Source organism: Miscanthus floridulus, chromosome 7, assembly GCF_019320115.1.
Source record: "Miscanthus floridulus cultivar M001 chromosome 7, ASM1932011v1, whole genome shotgun sequence".
NCBI lineage: Eukaryota > Viridiplantae > Streptophyta > Magnoliopsida > Poales > Poaceae > Miscanthus > Miscanthus floridulus.
This window is the reverse complement of record NC_089586.1, coordinates 92808249-92829159: the sequence shown is the minus strand read 5'-3', so window position 1 is coordinate 92829159 and position 20911 is coordinate 92808249. Positions and strand designations below refer to the sequence as shown.

At 46.8% G+C, this 20911-nt stretch overlaps 1 pseudogene; it reads right to left on the bottom strand.

Moving 5' to 3' along the window:
- Window positions 1–17759: 17759 nt before the first annotated feature.
- LOC136463832 (uncharacterized) lies at window positions 17760–20457 on the bottom strand (annotated as a pseudogene).
- Between the last annotated feature and the right edge of the window lie 454 nt (window positions 20458–20911).

The following is a 20911-nucleotide window of genomic DNA, read 5'->3' as shown; positions in this document are numbered from 1 at the left end:
AGTAAGTAATAAAGGGCTCAAGTAAGGAGGTGCAAACTCCCAAGATGAACCAATCTATCTAGTGGCGTTGGTTACCAAAATCCAGCACCCAATTCACGTTGGTGCTCCAAAAGGTACGCTCCTGGTCATCAAATCTTCTCCTGGTCATACTACTTGCCAAAAAGACTCCCACCAAACAAAACAAGTGTCGCAATCCACTTAGGCTCACCACTACCACATGACCAAGGGGCCATAGTTTCTAGACCAAGGGAGGGATCTCTGTCGACAGAATATCATCGGCAGTCCTCCGAGGGGTATCCCACGAAGGTAGATTGATAGGCAGAGGAGCGCGAGATCAAGAACAAGAAGGCAACAGAGACACACGAGTTAGATAGGTTTAGGCTGTCAATATGACGTAATACCCTACTCATGTGGTCTGTTGGTTTGTATTAGCTATCGTATGATATGTCGTGATTTTAGAGGGGGTCCCTGCCCGCCTTATATAGTTCGGGAGGCAGGGTTACAAGTCAGTTAGATCTAAGATATAACCAAAAAGTAATAACTGATTACATGAATCTTGGGATCATACACATCCTCACAGAACTCGCAATATCTTCAAGATATCTTCCCAATGTCTTGCGGGAGGCGCCGAGCAGAGTCGTGCCTCGCAAGGCTTCTTCTTGTGGGCTGGGCCACCCCTAGGGGCGCAGCCCATATGGTCTGTCGTGGGTATCCGGGGTCGTACACCCCACAGCTAGTCCCCGAGCACCTTGTACCCATTGTGCAACGTCGTCTTAAGCGAGCAGTCAAGCTTATGGTCTCACCACCATGCTGAACTGCCGAACTATGTGAGCCATCGCCGAGCAGTGTGAACCGTTGCCGAGCAGCACAATCTATCACCGAGCAGGGCGACATGTTGCCGAGCACCGTGATTCATCGCCGAGCTAAGTGACCAGAATACGGCTTGCCATAAGGGTGTAAGGAGCTCAAGTTTAGAATCGAAAATTTATCCGTAGTGGACCAAGTGTGCCCACTTAGAATCCAAACAAACTTGTTGGAGTCAATCTTCCTCTATAGGCATATAGTCTTCGAGAAAAAATCCCGCACACTCACCGCGAGGTGAAGTGTGCCCACTTAGTCCCTGAGCCTGACAGCAGATGATGTAGTCATGTGGTGCCAGGGTCAGAAACTTGAAGAATAGTTGGAAACTAGCCGAGCAGGCAGCCAGTCCCCGGTTGTGGCCCAAAAAAGAGACAAAACACATTCACCAAAAGGTGAAGTGTGCCCACTTAGTTCCCGAGCCTAACAATAGGTGGCACAGTCACGTGGTGCTAGGGTCAAAAATAGAGAAACAACCAAAAACCAACAGAAAAGACCACCAATCCCCGAGCTGCAGGCGGAGTTATCGGAGAAATCCAACCGTGGGGGAAAAACCGGAGTAACGGCTGGACGGCGCCAGTTACTTAGCCTCAATAAATGGTGGAGATGTTGGCGATATTTTGGCGTGGAGCAACTAAAAGCAGCGATAAATGAGCGCCATGCACTGCGGTTTGCGCGGAAGCCCAGGTAACGGCCCATTTGTCGCATCAGAGAAATCGCAGCGGCGCAGATCGCGGGAACGGTTCCCAAAAAACCCTTGAATGCGGAACGATGGGGAGGATCCTATATAATAGTGCCACCACAGTCCCCGTTCCCACCTTTTCCACTTCATCTTCCTCCTCACTTCTCACGCTGCCAAATCCACAACCATAGCTGCCTCCGCCGCCGAACCCTAACTAGATCTGAGAGATGGCGCTGAAGAGAGGAGCTGCGAAACCGAAGAAGACGAGTCCCAAGAAGGCGGATGCCATGGCCCGACGCGACGAGGAGTGGGTGCCATCACGAACAGGAGAAGCTGAGCTGAACTGATTGGTGGAAGCCGGCGTTCTCCCCGACCGTGCGACCGCCGAATGGCGGCCAGCTCTCGGTGAGTCCTTTCCCACGCCTCACACTGACGAAGCGGTAGTATTCGAAGACTATTTCTGGCGTGGGTTAGGGTTTCCTGTGCACCCATTTCTGAGGGATTTGTTGGAGTTCTGGGGGGTTACTCTGTGCAACCTTCACCCAACACCATTCTGCACATCTCTATCTTCATCCACTTTTGTGAGGCATACCTTGGCATCCTCCCCACTTCAATCTCTTCTATCACCTATTCTGGCTGAAGAAGAGAGGCGACGCTGGTTCGAAGGTGGTCGGTGGGGTGTATCTCTAGCTTCGGGATGGGATGGCGAGTGAATATCTTACCATACCGCTGAACACTTCGCTGAAGGGGTGGAACACCAGATGGTTCTACATGAGACAAAGCCACCCAGCAGTGCGTTGTAACGCCGACCACATCCCAGAAAGCCAAAGGAGTTGGTCGGAGCTACCGAGCAAGGATGACATGGATCAAGTGAATGAACTCCTTGGCTTGATAAAGGGCGTGAAGACCAATGGCAGATTGGTAGCGGCGAGTTTCATAGTGCGCCGCATACAACCCTGTAAGGAGAGGGCGCACCCAGGTTTTGAATTCAAAGGGGAGACCGACAGGACTCGAGAGAGGCCCGAAATACTTTCCAGGAGCGACGTTAAAGAGCAAACTGCCGAGCTATTCGCTCCGCTATCCTCCTTCGGGATGTTAGGGTACACAAAGCCCTTCAATTGCAAGAATCTGCCCCCTCAAGTGAATGTCTTTACTTTATGTTTCCGAGAATTTTATTTATACTGCCGAGCAATAAACTGATCCTACTCATGTGAAGATCCATTCGCAGGACAGGGCAGTGTATTTCTCAGGCGTACCAAGAAAAAATTGGCCACCGTCAGTGGATGCACGTCGACCTGTTCAAATTGAGGAGAGCTCCATCAGTGTCTCCTCAGAATCCGGAGGAATGGACACTGGTAGGACGGAGAGTCCTCCCCCGGTGCCTACAAAAAATAAGGGAAAGAGGCCGGCAGAAGATGAGCCGGCACAGAAGAAGAGGAAAACAACAGCGACTACTCCCTGCAAACCAGGCGGGATCTCTCTGGATGATGACTAGACCAATTAAACACGAAGAACCGTGGTGTTCGATTGGTCTGACGACGACGAAATTCTCATGAACCCTCCCTCGAGCACAAAAGGGCCTCCACTCTACCCACACACGGAGCAACAAACCGGTGTAGGCGAAGAAGTCCTTGAGGCTTCGACAAGGAGAGTCCCCGAGCATCGAGCGGAGGGAATTGCTGCGCAGCAGACGTTGGTAATCCCCGCGGAGCGGGTAATGGAGATCCTGGGGCAACAAACGACAGCAGCCCCAGAGCAACAAACTGAACCAAGGCCGACCGAGGAAGAGTCGAGAATTCCCCCCCCCCCCCCGAGCACAGGAGTTGACCCCGCAGCTGCGCCTGGAGGCTCTGGCCGGCACCGGTGGTTCAAGAAATTGAACCGTTAGACCAAACCGTAAGTAATCTTATGCTGTAGTTAATTTGCTATATTTTCTTTACTTATGTTGTTACTGAATAACTGATTTGACACAGTGCAAGGCGAGCAACAGATCCATCCCCAACCGCTCAGACTGATCGACGACCAGAAACTTGTCCTGGAGCGGTGGAGACGACAGCGGACCACATCCTGGAGTCCCCGAGTGCTCGAGAGCACGCGGGGGAGCCAATTGCTGCCCCTGGTGAGCTTCCTGGCGGTGAGCGACTACCTACAATAGCGAGCGAATCGGCGACAGCTCCCTCTGCGAAGGTGGAAACGGGGGCAGAAAAGCTTTCGGAGTCAAATGAACAAACGGCGGTCCCCGATTCTCTAGAGGGCATGGTCGGAACTGCTATCCGACCACCGAGCCCCAAGGTGGTCCCTCCGGCTGTGATGGAAGAGGACGAGGTGGAGGAGATCGTGCGCGACAAACCTCGACCTCAAGCAGTCCGGATCCTCTGAAAGCACGGTGAAGAAATAGTTATTGTTGAAGAGGAGGACACCACCAAGGAGTTCAGGAGACTGGAGACTTCCCTTACTGGTGTGATGAAACAAATCAAGGTGAATACTTCTTCTGGAAAAGTCCCAATCATTTGTTGGCATTTGTTATCAATAATGTCATCATATTTGTTGCAGGAAATATCTCGAGTTGCCGAGCAGCGTCGCCAGCTAATAAAGCGAATGGAGCCCCTTGCAGCGGAGAACGAAAAACTCAAAGAGGCCAGAAAACTATCAGAGAAGAATATCCAGCGAGCCCAACACGAACGAGACCTTGCGGAGTCCAACGCGTGGGACCTGGAATACCAAAAGGGGGTCCTCACCGAAAAGCTGGTGGCTGCGTCCGAGCAAGTGCGGAGCTAGTCCAAGCAGCTGGCCGCTATCTCCAACCAACTAAAATGTGCTTCCGAGCAGCTGGAGAGGAAAAGCGAACAGCTCAACAGTGTATCCAAATAGAAAGCAGGTACGGTACATCAACGAATGCACTTTAGTATTGCTGAACAGCCGCATTTCCGTTAACAACTAGTTTGCTTGTAGATCAAGATGCTGAGCTCAGCCAGATGCGCCAGACCATCGATCAACTTCGCCAGGAAAAAACAAAGGAAGCAGAGCGGGCGGACAAACTTGCTGAGGAGTTGAAAGGTCAATTCCTTCTGGTCGGTATCATTGTTGTAGTAGCTCCTCGTATCACGGATCATTGTAACTCTCGCAGGTTATCGTCATAAAGCCAAAGCACAATTCGACGTGCTGGTGCAGGAGGCCAAGGTCCAGAAGGAGAACTTCGATACTGTAGTCACCGCAATTGAGCCGGTGCTTGACTGCATCGACCTAAAGACGGCCACTTAGCATGACGGCAGGCGGCAACACCCTAACACCATCATTCAAAGGTGCAAGGCAGCATGGGAAAACTTCAAAACCTTCAACCGTGATGCCATTACTACCGTTGCTACCCATGTCCTTGCGGTTGTTCGGTCCCATTATCCGACCACCGACCTTTAGTCCATAGAGGGTGGGTTTGTAGAAGGACTAAGCGACATGGAGACCCAGCAGCTGGAGGATGAAGTGGAGGATGCAGCAAAAATGCTGGTCGGCGATATAGATCTGTTTGGCGAAACGACTGGTGATGGTGGAGCTCATTAATCTTATTATAGAAGACCATCTGTAAAACCTCGACTATGTATTAGAAAACGCGATAGCGCAAGAAACAAATACTTATCAAATATTTGTCATAAGGTGCTTATATATGTAATATATGCAGTTTGCTTTTAGTTTGGTGAAATAATCTTCGTAAATATGCCCATAAGGTATTTACACGTAGTATAAGTAGAGTCCGAGCAGTTAGTTTGCTACTGACCCCCATGGCCTCAGCTAGGCCATAGTCCATGACGTCGAGGGCGGAGCCCATGCACATGTAGGAAGAACAGGCGTGACCAAGGAACCGCAGCCGACCACCCATAACGCAGAGCGCGGAGCCCATAGCATGTTTAGGGAGAGATCAGAGACTGGGTCTTCTCCATAGAAAGAAAAAAGCGGAACGTGTGCTGCTCGGCGGTTATCGAAATAACTTGGAGATAAAGATCGTATAAGCGGAGTACGAGCAAGTAGTCCTGTGTTGAACTCTCGGCCTTGGCTGACCCATAGTCCATAATGTCGAGCGCGGAGCCCGTAGACATGTAGGAAATATTGGTGTGACCAAGGGACCGTAGCCGACCACCCATGACGCAAAGCACGAAGCCCATAGCACGTGTAGGGAGAAATCGGAGACTGGGTCGTCTTCGAAGAGATCAGAAAAAAGAAAGCGTGTTTGGCGATTTGGGGAAATCGTGTTTGGCGATTTGGGGAAATTATGTTCGGCGATTTGGAGAAAATGTGTTCGACGATTTGGGGAAATCGTGTTCGGCGATTTGGAGAAAACATGTTCGGTGATTTGGAGAAATCGTGTTCGGTGATTTGGAGAAAATGTGTTCGGCGATTTGGAGAAAACGTGTTCAGCGATTTGGAGAAAACGTGTTCGACGATTTGGAGAAAACATGTTCGGCGCTTTCGTACTGGAGTTCGTTATGAAGTAGTATATATCTCGGCGACCATAAGTGGTTGTTAATCCACAACAGAGACAAAACGGAGACAAGTTATGGAGACCAAAAAAGCATTACTGAATATGAATTTGTAGAGTACATATCTGTAGTGTTTCAAGGATAGAAACATATAAGGTGTTCGATGTGCCACAAATTGGGAACATCGACTCCTTCTAAGTCACTTAGGCGATAAGAACCTGGTCAGGTAACCTCTTTGACGATATAAGGCCCTTCCCAGGGGGAAGAGAGCTTGTGCAAACCGTCAGTCTTTTGTTTTCTATGGAGGACAAGATCGCCAACAGTAAATGAACGACCTTTGATGTTTCTATTGTAGTACCTCCACAAGCCTTCTAGATACTTAGCTATACGGACTCAGGTGACTAGGCACTCTTCCTCGGCTCACTCGACGTCCTCAGACCGGACATCCTCGGCTTGCTCTTCATCATAGTTTTCCACTCTAGGTGCTCGGAAAGTAACATCCACTGGTAGTATGGCTTCTGAGCCGTAGACCAAAAAGTATGGAGTCACGTCGGTGCTGCGACTAGCTTGAGTACATAGTCCCCAGACTACATCTGGAAGCTCCTTGAGCCATCTGCCCGGGTGCTTTTCTTCTTTCTGATACAGTCATTTTTTCAAGGCATCAAGGATCATACCGTTCGCCCGTTCGACTTGACCGTTGGCTCTTGGATGAGCAACAGAAACATATTCGACGGAGATGCAATGGTCTTCGCAGAAGTCCTAGAAGTGATGTCCAGTGAACGTAGCTCCGAGATCGGTGATGATGCTGTTTGGTAGACCAAATCTGTGGATAATATCTTCAAAGAGCTCAACTGCCTTCTTTGCTGTGGCCGAGACGAGCGGTTTATATTCAATCCACTTGGAGAACTTGTCAATGGCGACATACACGTACCGAAAACCACCTGGTGCTGGCTTGAAAGGTCCGATCATGTCCAGTCCCCAGCATGCAAAGGGCTAGGAAGCTGGGATGGTTTGCAACTCTTGCGTGGGCATGTGTATTTGCTTAGCGAAGAATTGCCATCCTTCACATCATCGGACGAGATCTTCTGCATCAGTGATGGCTGTGGGCTAATAAAAACCAGCTCGGAAGGCCTTGCCGACCAATGTTCTCGAGGCCGCATGGTTGCCGCTAGAACCAGAGTGAATTTCAAGAAGCAACTTCACTCCCTCCTCTTGGGTGATGCATTTCTGCAGTATCCCTTCCTTGGCACTTTTCCTCATCAAGCTGCCGTCCACCAACATGTAAAGCTTGCTCCGACGAACCAGGCATTCAGTTTCAGTCTTGTCCGCGGGTACCTCGGTGCTGGTGAGGTACTTGATGAATTGATCCCTCCAATCGGTGACCGGCGAGGGTACCGTAAGTACCAACTGCTCGGTAGGGGGAACTTCTTCAACTTCCTTATCTTCTTTAATGGATGGCGCCAGGAGATCCTAAACAAAAACCCCCAATGGAATCACGGTGCGAGAAGAACCGAGCTTGGATAGTTGGTCGGCAAGTTGATTTTGGTCACGTACCACGTGGTGATACTCGATGCCATAGAATTTTCCTTTAAGCTTCCTGATTTCAGCGCAGTAAGCATCCATCTTCTCGCTGGAATAGGACCAGTCTTTGTTGAGCTAGTTGATAACTAGTGCGGAGTCCCCATTCACCATGAGGCGTTTGACGTCGAGCGCGATGGCTATACGAAGACCATGGAGACATGCTTCGTATTTCGCGGCGTTGTTGGAGGCCAGGAAGTGTATCCAAAGAACATAACGTAGCTTATCCTTGGTCGGTGTAATGAACAAAATGCCTGCACCGACACCGTTGATGTTAAGGGCACCGTCGAAGTACATTACCCAGTGTTCGGGGCAAGTAGCGGCGATGGGCTCTTGGATCTGGGTCCATTCAGCGATGAAGTCAGCGAGCGCCTATGACTTAATGGTAGGTCTGCTTCTGAATTCAATGGAGTAGGTGCCGAGCTCAATAGCCCATTTAATGATGCAGCCATTGGCTTCTTTATTACGAAGAATGTCCCCCAAGGGGAACTCAGTGACCACGGCGATCTTGTAGTATTTGAAGTAATGTCGGAGCTTGCGCGATGTAATTAAAATTGCGTATAACAGCTTTTGTACCTGAGGATAACGAGTTTTTGGCTCATTAAGTACTTCACTGATAAAGTAGACCAGACGTTGCACCTTGTAAGCGTGCCCGGCTTCCTCGCATTCGACGACGATAGCTGTGCTCACAACGCGAGAAGTGGCAGCGATGTATATGAGCAGAGTCTCATCTGACCTTGGCGCTGTCATGATCGGCGGCTTTGTCAAAAACAACTTGAGCTGCTCGAAAGCTGAGTCTGCCTCCTTCGACTAGGAAAAGTGCTCGGAGGCCTTGAGGAGCTTGAAGAAATGCAGCCCTTTTTTGCCGAGGCGTGATATGAAGCGGCTTAAAGCAGCCATGCAACCTGTAAGCTTTTGTATATCCTTGACACATGTTGGCCGTTTCATATTGGTGATGGCGGAGACCTTGTCAGGATTAGGCTTAATATCTCGAGCACTGACTATGTAGCCCAGCAGTATACCGGATGGAACTCCAAAGATGCACTTTGAAGGGTTCAGCTTCCATCGGTACTTGTTTAGGTTGGCGAAGGTTTCTTCGAGGTCGGCGATAAGGTTGTCGGCTGTCTTGGTTTTGACGACCACGTCATCGATGTAGGCTTCGACGTTGCGGGCGATCTGTTGGTCGAGGCACATCTGAATGGCCCTTTGATAGGTAGCCCTGGCATTCTTGAGTCCGAAGGACATAGTTTTGTAGCAGTATGCACCGAAAGGTGTAATGAACGACGTCTTTATCTGGTCTTCTTCCTTGAGAGAGATCTGATGATAGCCGGAGTAACAGTCAAGGAAAGAGAGTAGTTCGCAGCCGGCGGTAGAGTCTACAACCTCGTCTATCCAAGGCAAGCCGAAGGGGTCTTTAGGGCAGTGTTTGTTAAGATCAGTATAATCAACGCACATTCTCCATTCTTTATTCTTTTTTCGAACAAGAACAGGGTTTGCTAACCAATCTGGATGATACACTTCTTTTATAAACCCGACAGCTAAGAGCCATTTTATTTCTACCCTAATAGCCTCCTTCTTGTCTGGCGCGAATCGGCGGAGTTTCTGCTTGATCGGTTTGGCAGTCGGCGAGACATTCAAGGAGTGCTCAATCTTCTCCCGTAGTACCCCTGGCATGTCTGCAGGTTTCCAAGCAAACACATCGGCGTTGGCACGTAGGAAGGAGACGAGCACGCTTTCCTATTTAGGTTCAAGGTGAGCCCCAATCTTCATGGTTTTGGAGGCGTCATTGAGGCCGAGGCCGACCTCCTTGATTTCCTTGGACTTGGCGGAGGCACGGGGAAGCTCTAGCTCTGGAATCTCTATGTCATCGGCGAGTACTGTCTTGGCTTCGGCGACCACGCTAGTCATCTGGATGGAGAGGTCGGTGGCTTCGGCGAGAGCAAGACTCTCTGTCTCGCAGGCGTAGGCAACGGAAAGGTTGGCCCACAGAGCCAAGACTCCTGCAGGCGAAGGCATCTTCAACACCAGATACACGTAGTGTGGTACGGCCATGAATTTGGCCAGAGCTGGCCAGCCAAGTATGGCGTGGTAGGCGGTGTCGAAGTCGGCGACGTAGAAGTTGACATGCTCGACGCGGTAGTTGTTTGTCGTGCCAAACTGAACTGGTAGGGTGATCTCTCCAAGTGGTCTGGATGCCCTTCCTGGTACCACACCCCAGAAGGAGGAGTCCGAGGGTGTGAGATCTGATATCGTGAGGCCCAACTCCCTTAGGGCTCCGGCGAAAAGTAGGTTCAAAGCACTGCCACCATCAACAAGGACTTTTCTGAAGAGCACCTTCTGGATGGTTGCGTCAAGGACGGGGGGAAACGCCTTGTATATGGTATGTCTACCCACTGGTCGACCCTGCTGAAGGTGATGGGGATCTCGGACCATGGGCGATAGCTGGGGTCGGCGGTAGTTTCTTCTGAAGCGACGGCGAGCACTCGTCGGGCGGCAAGCTTCCGTTCCCTTCGACTCTCAGTGGAGGCGAGGCCCCCAAATATGGTGGCGACCACCTTATCGTGGTCCTAAAAGGCGTTGTTGTTGTTCCTAGGCGGTCGGCGACCTCCGTCTCCATCGTTTGTGTCATCATCGAGCCTCTTGTCCTGGAACTCCCTAGCTAGACCAATGCAGTCCTTCATCTTGTGTTTGGCATTCTTGTGAAGAGGGCATGGGCCATCGAGGATCTTTTGGTACTGCTCGTCGTAGTTACATTTGGCGTGAGGTTGACTAACAGCGGCGAAGATGTGTTCTGGTCGGCGGCGGTGATTTTGGCTAGGCTTGTGTCCTCCTGTTCGCTCATGGTCGCTATCGCGATGAAAGTTGCGGTCGTCGAGACGGCAGTCTCTGTGACGTCGATCGTCGGGGCGATCGTCATATCGGTGAGGTGGTCGCTGAGTGCCCGCATCCTCGTTGAAGCGCACCTCGGCTTCCTCTGCATCAGCATACTGGTTGGCGGTAGTTATCATTTCGCCGATACCTGTCGGTGGCTTATGGTTGAATTTGGAGCGAAGCTCACGATGGTGGAGTCCTCGGATAAAGGCGGTGATGACTTCAGCTTCTGTGATGTTGGGGATAGAGTTCCTCATCTCGGAGAAACGCCGGATGTAGCTGTGGAGGAGCTCGGATGGCTTCTGGTTGATGCGGCTGAGATCATGCTTCGTGCTGGGTCGAGTACACCTGGCCATATAGTTGTCGGTGAAAACTTTCTTCAATTCTTCTCATGAGCCGATGGAGTTCGGCGCAAGGCTGGTGAACCAGCTCATGGCGGATGGCGTGAGCATGACGAGGAGATAATTGGCCATGAGGCTGGTGTCTCCTCCCGCGGCGCGGATGACAGTGGCGTAAGCCTGCAGCCACTGAGTTGGGTTCATTCTTCCTTCGTAGGGCTCGACCCCGGTGATCTTAAAACCACGGGGCCATCGAAGCGTCCGGAGTGCCCTTGTGAAAGCCGGAGGCCCCTCAAGGTTGTCGACACCGTAATATGTGGCGTTGTGGTCGGGAATAGGCTCGAGGGCTGAGTCTGGGTTGCCGTACTCCTTTTCGTAATCCCGACGGCGACGTACTTCGTCTTCATGGCGACCAAAGCGACATTGCTCGATACGCCGCCGCACATCCCGGAGGTTGCTAAGATGTACTCTAGCATCCTTTTCGACCTCTTGGTCGTGCTGGCGATGGTGTTCGGCGCGATGCCCCCCAGGTCCCCCTAGAGAGGTAGTGATTAGTCGGTGAGATGGCTTTGGCTTGGGCGGCGATTGGACCTCGGCGCAGCTGATCGGTGAATCGTGCTCGTAGAGCACGAAGGCCTCTGTTCCTCGCGGATCTCATTTACCTGACAGTGAGCCGCTTTAAGCATGGCGGCGATCTTGGTGAGCTCGGGCGTTTGAGGGAAACAAGCGAGCTCGTTGGCGACTACTGCCAAATTGGCGCTTGGAGTCTTGAAGACGTCGTGGCCGTCAATGCGGAGGAATTCTTCATCGAGGTCGCGGTAGAGCGGGAGTGGTCTTCCCTGAGAGTCAAGTCGATTATTTCGAGCAGCCTCGGCCCTCGCGATGGCTGCCTCGTTTTCTCGTCGCTGCGCGTGGCTGACATTCCGGTTCTCCCGAGCAGCGCGCTCCTCCTCGGTTTCGCCATTCCGGGGAGGACTGTCGATGCTGACGTTGAAGATCGCACCACCTCGGAAGGATGGAAGGAGAAATTGATCGGAGGCGGTTTCGGCGAGGGTCTCCGTAGAGCCCTGAGACTCGAAGCCCGGAGCTCCTTCCGGGATGGTCTGGAGGTGTGCCCCGAGGCTCCGGCCTAAGTGTAGTGTGTTGACGGCTGGCGAAAGCTGGACGGCGACCTGGTCGGCGAGTTTGCCCCTTAGGGCGTGTTGGTAAGCGGCGGCGGCATTGGTGAATCCAAAGGGTAGGGCCGTAGCCCCTGCGGTTTCCCGAGCAGCCTCCGCTAGATCTGGATCGGAGGGTGGTCGGCGCTGAACCAGAGTGTCCAGTGCCGATTCGGCGACGGAGAGGCAATCGGCGAGCTTCAATCTGACCTGATCGATGGATTCGATCAGATCATCGTTGTTGATCGGCCTCCTCTGGTAGCGAGGAAGCGGACGGTGAGTTGTTGCCGAAAGAGACCTCGGAATCGCCTCCGAGATCAGATCTGCAGTTGCAGGTGCAGGGGTGGTCGGCGCAGAACCGATCTGCTCCGGCTCGAGGAGCTCTCCGACTCCGTCAGCGTTGATGACCCACGAGATGGATCTGACCGTGAAGATCTGGCCGGGCTGCTGAAGGGACGAAGAGCCTGTGGAAAAAGTCATCTTGTTCGACAAGGAAACAGCATGCACACCCCTACCTGGCGCGCCAACTGTCGACAGAATATCGTCGGCAGTCCTCTAAGGGGTATCCCACGAAGGTAGATTGATCGGCAGAGGAGCGCGAGATTAAGAACAAGAAGGCAACAGAGAGACACGAGTTAGACAGGTTCAGGCCGTCAATATGACGTAATACCATACTCCTGTGGTCTGTTGGTTTGTATTAGCTATCGTATGATATGCCGTGATTTTAGAGAGGGTCCCTGTCCGCCTTATATAGTCCGAGAGGAGGGTTACAAGTCGGTTAGATCTAAGAGATAACCGGAAAGTAATAACTGATTACAGGAATCTTGGGATCATACATATCCTAACAGAACTCGCAATATCTTCAGGATATCTTCCCAATGTCTTGCGGGAGGCGCCGAGCAGAGTCGTGTCTCGCAAGGCTTCTTCTTGTGGGCTGGGCCACCCCTAGAGGCGCAGCCCATGTGGTCTGCCGTGGGTATCCGGGGTCATACACCCTACAATCTCCTTGACCCCACACACCTTGGTACTCAATCTCTGCTTCTCTCTTGTTGTCAAGTTAAGGCCTAATCACTCACTAATGATGACACTAATGACTCCTATAGTGGATGGAGTGTTCCAACTCTAGCATTAGCTTCATGTAGCCTCAAGGTACTCCCACCTACCAAATTGACCAGCGCATAAGGTATATATAGCCCCCTCCCCACACAAAAACAAGTCGTTGCTCAGGAATTGGCCATCAACGGACCGTCAAGTGCATTATGCCCTGTTTGTTTCCGCTTATAATCCGATTCTTAGTGAAAAAAGTGAGAATTCCGCCATATGCCTGATTCTTTTCACTACCGCTTTTGAACTTTGAACTAGGACACTCGAGAATCAAGAATCCCCACGGTAAGATGATTATAAGCGGTCCAAACAGGACCTATAGCTGTGGCACTAACCATTGGACTTCTGCTGATGTAAACCACATGCACCATCAACAACATGATCTGGAGTTACAGCACAGTTCAGATTGTTTGGCACCCTTCTTTTCTCCACTCCAGCAGAACGTATTGTCTGTTCATCTTTCCAACTATCCCAAAACCCTAATCCTGTGTTGATTGTAAAATAGTTCTTATTTGTCTAGCACTTGTCGTCTCTCATCTCTGGCACCTTGTTTACCAGGCATGCTTGTATTTGTTGGCGTGTTTATTTTCTGAGATGTGGATTGTTCCGTGCATGTAATCTCTTATGTTTTACTTGTTTCTTCGTGTATTTAATATTTTTTTCTGAATTCAAATGACTGAATAAAACAGTCTAACACATAATATACACACAGGTTAGCTCTATTAATTATTTTAGTAAGTTTATCAATTATCAAAACTACTAAAGACATAATATACTACACACTCGGTCTAACAAAATTTCCACCTTTCCTCTAATGCAATATGATGGGGAAAGGGTGCGTAGTTATGCACTGGCACGGATCCATAAACTAGGTACTTCCTCTATTTTAAACTATAAGATAATTTTTTTTGTTATACAATACAATTACATATACACCATGTTTATATACATAGTAAAAATAATAATATATTCAGAAAATCAAAATATCTTGTAATTTGGAAATGGAGTACCAGAAAAATATATATACACGACAGTGTCCACCATGTTGGAATGCAAATCCAGCCCATGTTGCAAATCCGCCCGTGAGGCGATCGAGTCCTAATCGCTCGGTTGGTTGTTCGGCCGCTGGTTGAGGTCAGGATGCCACGTGGATATTATCAGGGCGATGTCGCATAGAATTTTTTTTTTCTTCCGGAAGTACCATTATGCACCGGCTTATCATCGACTCGTTAATTGACCGCGCGCGATATGTCACTCACACCATCGTTACGACGTGATGAGAATAGGAAAATTCGGCCAACACACGGGATCCAATTTGCTTCGGCAGGCAGCTAACCAGTAACCTCCTGTCATCGAGGTCGGCAAACGCGCGCTGGCCTTTCGATACGTGCGGCCCAAGCCCGTGACACGAACGCCTCGCGGTTGCAGCTGATGGCTGAGCTATAGCCATCGCAGTCCAATGGCACAAGCGTGTGGTGTCAGCAGCGCTGACCCGCCGTGTCGCCGCCGGAGGCAACACTCGTGCTAGAGGCGCCGACACACTTCCATGGTAAACTTTTATTCCAAATCACGGTGTACCTTCTTTGACTACCGGCCATATATCATCAATCACTGAGAGATACTAGTACCACCGTGTCAAGTCATCACTGAGCCTCAGTTTGTCAGTTCCAAGGTTATTAATCAAAGAGAAAAGGTCTTCTATGACATCTAAATCTATACGCATCTCTTCTGTACCATAAAAAATATAAGTTACATTCAATGACGTCGGTATTAATTTTGTATCCCTTATCTACCATTTTTATTTACTCGCTTATCCTATATTTCTCTGAATTTTATGGTAATTTCAGACAACACTCTTGTACCACCAACTATTACAAATAAATTGTTATTTTTTATAATTTATTATTTGTCCTTGTGCGATCACATATCAATTTTTTATCTTTGTCTGACTAGAAATAATTGTAAATTGTTACTTGCTTTTATTCCAACACAAATCAGATTTTATTGGGTTTGTAGTTTTGTCAAACGGGTTTTTTATTCAAAACCAAATTGCAGAATATGTCTAAAGAAATTATAATGAGCTAAAATTATAACTTTAACATAAAATGTATGCAATAACTGTCTCCTTAATTTTAACTAAGAGTCAAGCACTTGGATTTTAGGAAATCCTTCTCTTAATGGTAATGCAAAAGGATGATTATGTCCTTCCTTGCTCTTCTTTCTCTCCTGAGTCGCGAATACCTTGTAGTAGTGTTTAGGGCACGTGCAACGGTTGTCTTTTTGTCGTCTGAGAGATGTTATTTTTGCAAAAAACCCCTCGACTCAGCCAAGAGACGGGTGTGCCGTCTCTTCGTGAAGAGACGACGAGGGCTCGTGCTCCCAAGCTATATCGCCCGCTCTAGCACCGTTGTATGACGGGGGCTCGTGCTCCCAAGCCATTTTTTATTACCTTAATTTATGAGTCTGTACAAGAATTAATTATCTTGCAGATAGCCTAAAAGATAACACATTGTATAATTTGTCTGTATTGATGTCTCTATGTGACATAACCCGTGCTTGCATATGGCTGTCGTCTAAACTGTTGAACGTGCCCTTAGACTCCCGCTGCCACAGTTATGTCCTTCCCCACGAGTCACGCCCTATCACTAGGTGGTGGGCAACCCTGGATAAGAGATACCCGATGATGAGTCACACCGCACACGCGAATTGTGACCGGTGCGAAGATCTGCGTAGCTTTTGCCATACATCATATACATTATCTGCACAGGTAGATGTTCGATTCATGGAACTTGTATTCTATCTTGGAGAACATTATGGTTGGCATCGAAGTCCAAAACATCACTAGAGAAATGGTCTTTTGTAATAGTCCACTTCATAATCAATTAACACCAACCAACCGTGATGGTAGCTTCCACACCTGTTCAAGGGACACAACATCGAATAAGGTCCGGTTGGCAAAGAAATAGTGATACAACGCCAATTAGTAACACTATTGCTCCGCACCACTAACTGGCTGAGATGCTTTGAAAAAACTATCACGACCGATTTCTGACATGGATTGGTTATTTTTAGAGAAAAGGTCTCCCCGCTTTATTAATCATAAAACGTTCAAACATTTAGGTTGAAGGGTATTGACGAGCCCGCCACAGATAGAAAGGCCTAACAGCCAACTTCGTGCTCATCACAAATACCCAAGACGCTAATTCTAATATTTTCATTCGTGTGATGAGCCACAGCCGAAGAATCCTGTCCCTAGTGCAGAGCATCTGGCGAGTCCATCGTTAAGTAGCTTAATGTTTCGGCATTCCAACCGATTCTGGCGGCTGCAAGGCTTGGTTCTGCTTCTGCAATAGATGCACAAAAGAGTCCACCTTCGCTCCTAGGTCCTGATCCCACATGGGCCTCCATTTTTCCCACATGATCCCACATAAGCAAGCTTTTCTCTCCTTACCAAGTGACTCCCTGAAAGCACAAAGAATTGTATAATTTCCACAAACACCGCAAGACAACCGAACCAATGAGGTTATAAAGCTCATGTTTCTTATTAGCAATCCATTAGTAGCAACAAGCTCAAAATTAATATCCTTCATTAATCGCCAGAACCAAATTTAGATGGCCTAGATGTTTTTTAAGCTCAATCCTATTGCACTTAGCTCATTGACAAAAACTTTTATAAACACTATTATATGCCATTAGCTAATTAATTAGGCGTCATTTTGAAAGAATAAAAAACGTTTTTCACGAACGCCATCCAGGTCATCATGAAGCTCCAAATAGCTACCAAATATATAGGCTCTACTCTAGAATCCATAAACCAAAATGGCATGCAGGGTTGTCATGTATAAAGCATGGGCAAAGTGATATCAGCAACCGTATACCATGTCGAGGTTAATAGAAAGTGACAACTTAAGGCCTTCTTTGGAACGGCTCCAGCTCACGGCTCAAGCCACAGAGCCGTATCAAACGGCCATATAAAAATGGTTTCTTACAAGGAGATTACAGAAGCCGAAACATTTTTTACGGAGGAGTTTGAAGCCATGAAAACATGGCAAACTTGACATAGTTTTATTATAAAAACTAGGTAGCATGTTCGTGCGTTGCTACGGGATAGCTAACATTTTGTACTAAAAACACATGGATCGCACGATAAGATAACAATACTGTAAAAATTAAATATCAACGTTAAAGTTACAGTTAATCCAAAAAGCAAAGTTTGTGAAATTAACAGTCACGAAGAGCGCGGCGTCACAGGCTTACAAACTCTACTTTATAGACCTTTCCGTGATGCGCCTAAGATAATGTTTTATATCGGCAGGAAGAAATCTCTGATATCTATTTCTTTCGTGCGCCAATAAATCCACGAATAAGTTCCGTCGCATCTCCATACCATCCTGTACACAGGCTCGATTATATATGTCAATATTAGTGCCTGTCGCATGGGTAATACTGCGTCTCTTGAAAAATCTTCCATAAAAACTTAAAACAAAGTGTTATACTCATCGTATAAATATGTGTGGCTTTTGGTCTATTCCACGCAGACATATACTGTAGAATAAGATATCCACTTAAGTGTCTGTGGCAAGATTTACGATCAGCGATATATAGAAATAGTTAAATCGTAGGTATTATTCTTGCAAGCTATAGTGACTCTGCGTTAGTTACCCATTATGTCCTCTGCAATGTTTCCTTCCCGTCTGAATTTCTATTTGAAGACATCCTCGTTCCATCTAGAAATATGTACATTCACTGCGTTCGTGTACTACAAGGTAAATCCAAGAGTGTATCTGTCATACATCAGCATTGGTGTGTCTTTACACCAGTCTTCAATAGGTCTAGGATCAATCATGATAAGCATCTTCTCCTTCTGATCGAAAATATAAAGCATATATTTTCGAACGTGCAGCCATGGCAAAAGAAATTGCAAACATGGTAGCGTTTAGAATAGTATATAGGAAACAAGTAATAAAAGCATGAACAAGCGACTTACATATCTACATTGTGCTAAGCTGTATTCCATATCCTCACATACACCAATCGCAGCAGCCATTTCTTTCTTAGTGTATTTTTTATGGTATCCTGCATTTTTGTTAAAGCACACATTTTCTGGAAGAGAAGGATATCGAGAGTCAAGATTAGTATAACTTGGCCTACTTTATACAATTAGGAGAACAACAAATAAGACAATATAATATAGCATGATAAGAATTTTAAAAATGCGCTTACACAGAATCTCAGGTCCATGTGATGCTTCGTAATACTATTGTATTTTTTTATTGTATTGTACTCTCGAACTGCCTGAAAACGGACACCTAAGTTGAAACAGTTCTCAGAGATGTCTCGATTTTTCATTAACAACTCTTGTAGGTCCTTGACACTTAGAGCAATCATGGAGGGATGAAAACCTTTAACCCAAGGCTTCCTGCAAAGCATTAGACACAGATGATGGTTTTCATCATATAAGATAGCCACTATTATTAGTAAATAAAGTAATTAAAATAAGCATGTAGCTTACTTCAACGTCACTTCATCCTGAATTGCCATGACGTAATCACACAGTAACTTAGTCATCTGTTCCTTGTTTATTGGCATGTCTTTCATGGCCTCAAATACCCAAAACTCATCAGGGTTTTGGTTGGCATGGACTTGTGGGGATTTATTCTGAGTTTGTATGTGTTGAGGAGTGCACGTTTGAACCACTAAGCATTCGGCCTTCTCATAATGTTTTCTCTTTTTCGTGGATACTTGATCAGCCATCTTTGGATTCTCTATTATGGCACAGTCGCTTAGGCTTCCAATATTTTCATCCCTATCAAGATATGGAGCACCCTTTCGTTTGTTTAACTCTAACGATAGCAAGATCGCCGCAAGCTTCAATCTAAATTCTTTCATATCATCCTACATGATAGTATGAACCTAATTATTTATTAATTAAAAACCCACAGCTAGTGCACACTCATAACTTATGGTAAGACGCATAGTTTACCTGATTGAATTCGTCTGACAAATCGTTCCCAGTCCAATACTCCATAAAGTTTATTAAGAATAAACCGCATCAAAAAAACTACATACAACATTAATAGAGGTTCAGGCTCACATTAGATCAAAAGGAAAAGACACATAAAATTCTACTTATATGACATGCCATTATTTCTGATGTACCCATCTGTTTGTAATAATTTACCGTAGAAAATCTCCCTAACCGGCCAGGTATCAACCTCAATATCTAGCCATTTGTGCTCTTTCGGGCATGTCTCCCCCAATATGAAATCTATCTGTTTCTACAATCCACCTCGCTATTTGTTCATAGAAGAACGAATCAATCAGCATTTCTAAAATATAAAATGTGTACAAATAGCTGTGTTAGGAAATACCCACAATTTTATTGAGGTCAACACGTCCAGACATCTTGCCCAAAGAGTCTAGCACCTGAACCTCACGTTTGTCAGCGTTTATAACAGCAAGGTACCAATGTGTATTTGTAACATTTATTGGAAGGAACACTTATCAAATCAAACAATAAACATTTTATCAGGCATAAAAAATTGATAATGAAAGACCAATAGATCATTTAAAAAATTGCTACCATGTCATGCTTCAAGTAAGCTAGCACCCTTTGAACTAAACCAGGACGCTGTGAAGTGCCATGGTTAGGGTAATTGGCTTCAATGGTCTCATCCTTTTCTCCATCCCGCTTCATGATTGCAACTAAGCACGCAGTTTCAAGATAGACTGTACCTCCTGGCCTCTTTTTTAAACCCTCCTGGGCCTTCAGCGGTTTAATATAAGCATCTATGACCTGCATACATTTTGCCATTAGAGAGAAAGAGCATTGAAGTTGGCAATGTTTGATTGAGTATTATGACTTGGTCTGTTACCTCATCAGACAAGTATTCATATGGCTGAAAAAGACCTTCCATGTGGTTTCTCGACACCAGAACATCATCTATGAGCACAAGCTCCTCATTCCCATGTGAAGATGGATTTTTTGATAGATTCAATTATGGCTCTATCAGTATTGGTACAAACATAATCTAAAAGATGATTAAATTAAAGTATACAACAATAGTTAGCAGTTTTTTCTAGGTTAATCCATCAAAGAGAAAATATCAATACCTTCTAGGCAAACGGTGAAGACATAGATTTTTGGGTTATTTTATACGATTATGATTTCCGAAACTCCTTTTTCTCCCGTCGGATCTACCCCAGAAGTTGATAGGGCCTTTTCATCATGGGCCGTGCTAAAGCCCTGGTCAACTGGTAGAGCTTCGTGGGTAACTTCTGTACTCATGCTTTCTTGCAACCATCTAGAATCATCCATAGGCTCACTGGAATTTTCTGTTTGTACAATATCTTCTAAGGGGCCTCCATTTTCCTTCAAAACCTTTGCATCTGAACTATCCATCGAGACCTAAAAGACGAACATATTAATTTTTTTAAAATAATTAAGGTATATGAAACATGGATGTCATTAATTCAGAACTGAAATGATATATAGCTATATAAAATTGTATTGTCTTTGTTCTACTTTGTTTTTAAAAAAAGTATTATATACTCTCAGTTTAGTTTTCTAAGCACTAATAATGAAATCATTTAGATTTGTTCTGTTCAATTGAATAACCAAACAAAAAATAGCGATTAATTATTTAGTTGATTTAATCAAACCCTAATTATAATGTATTTTTATGTAGCTATATATCATTTCAATGCTCACACCAGGCAGCTTTGCCTCGGTGTAAAGCAAACATTAGTCTGAACATAATAACTATTATTCTATGGAGATCGGCAAGCAATTAAAGATTTAAAGTTGTTCGCGTGCTCTGTGCCTCTGTCCTGTTATCTTGATGACGTCATGTA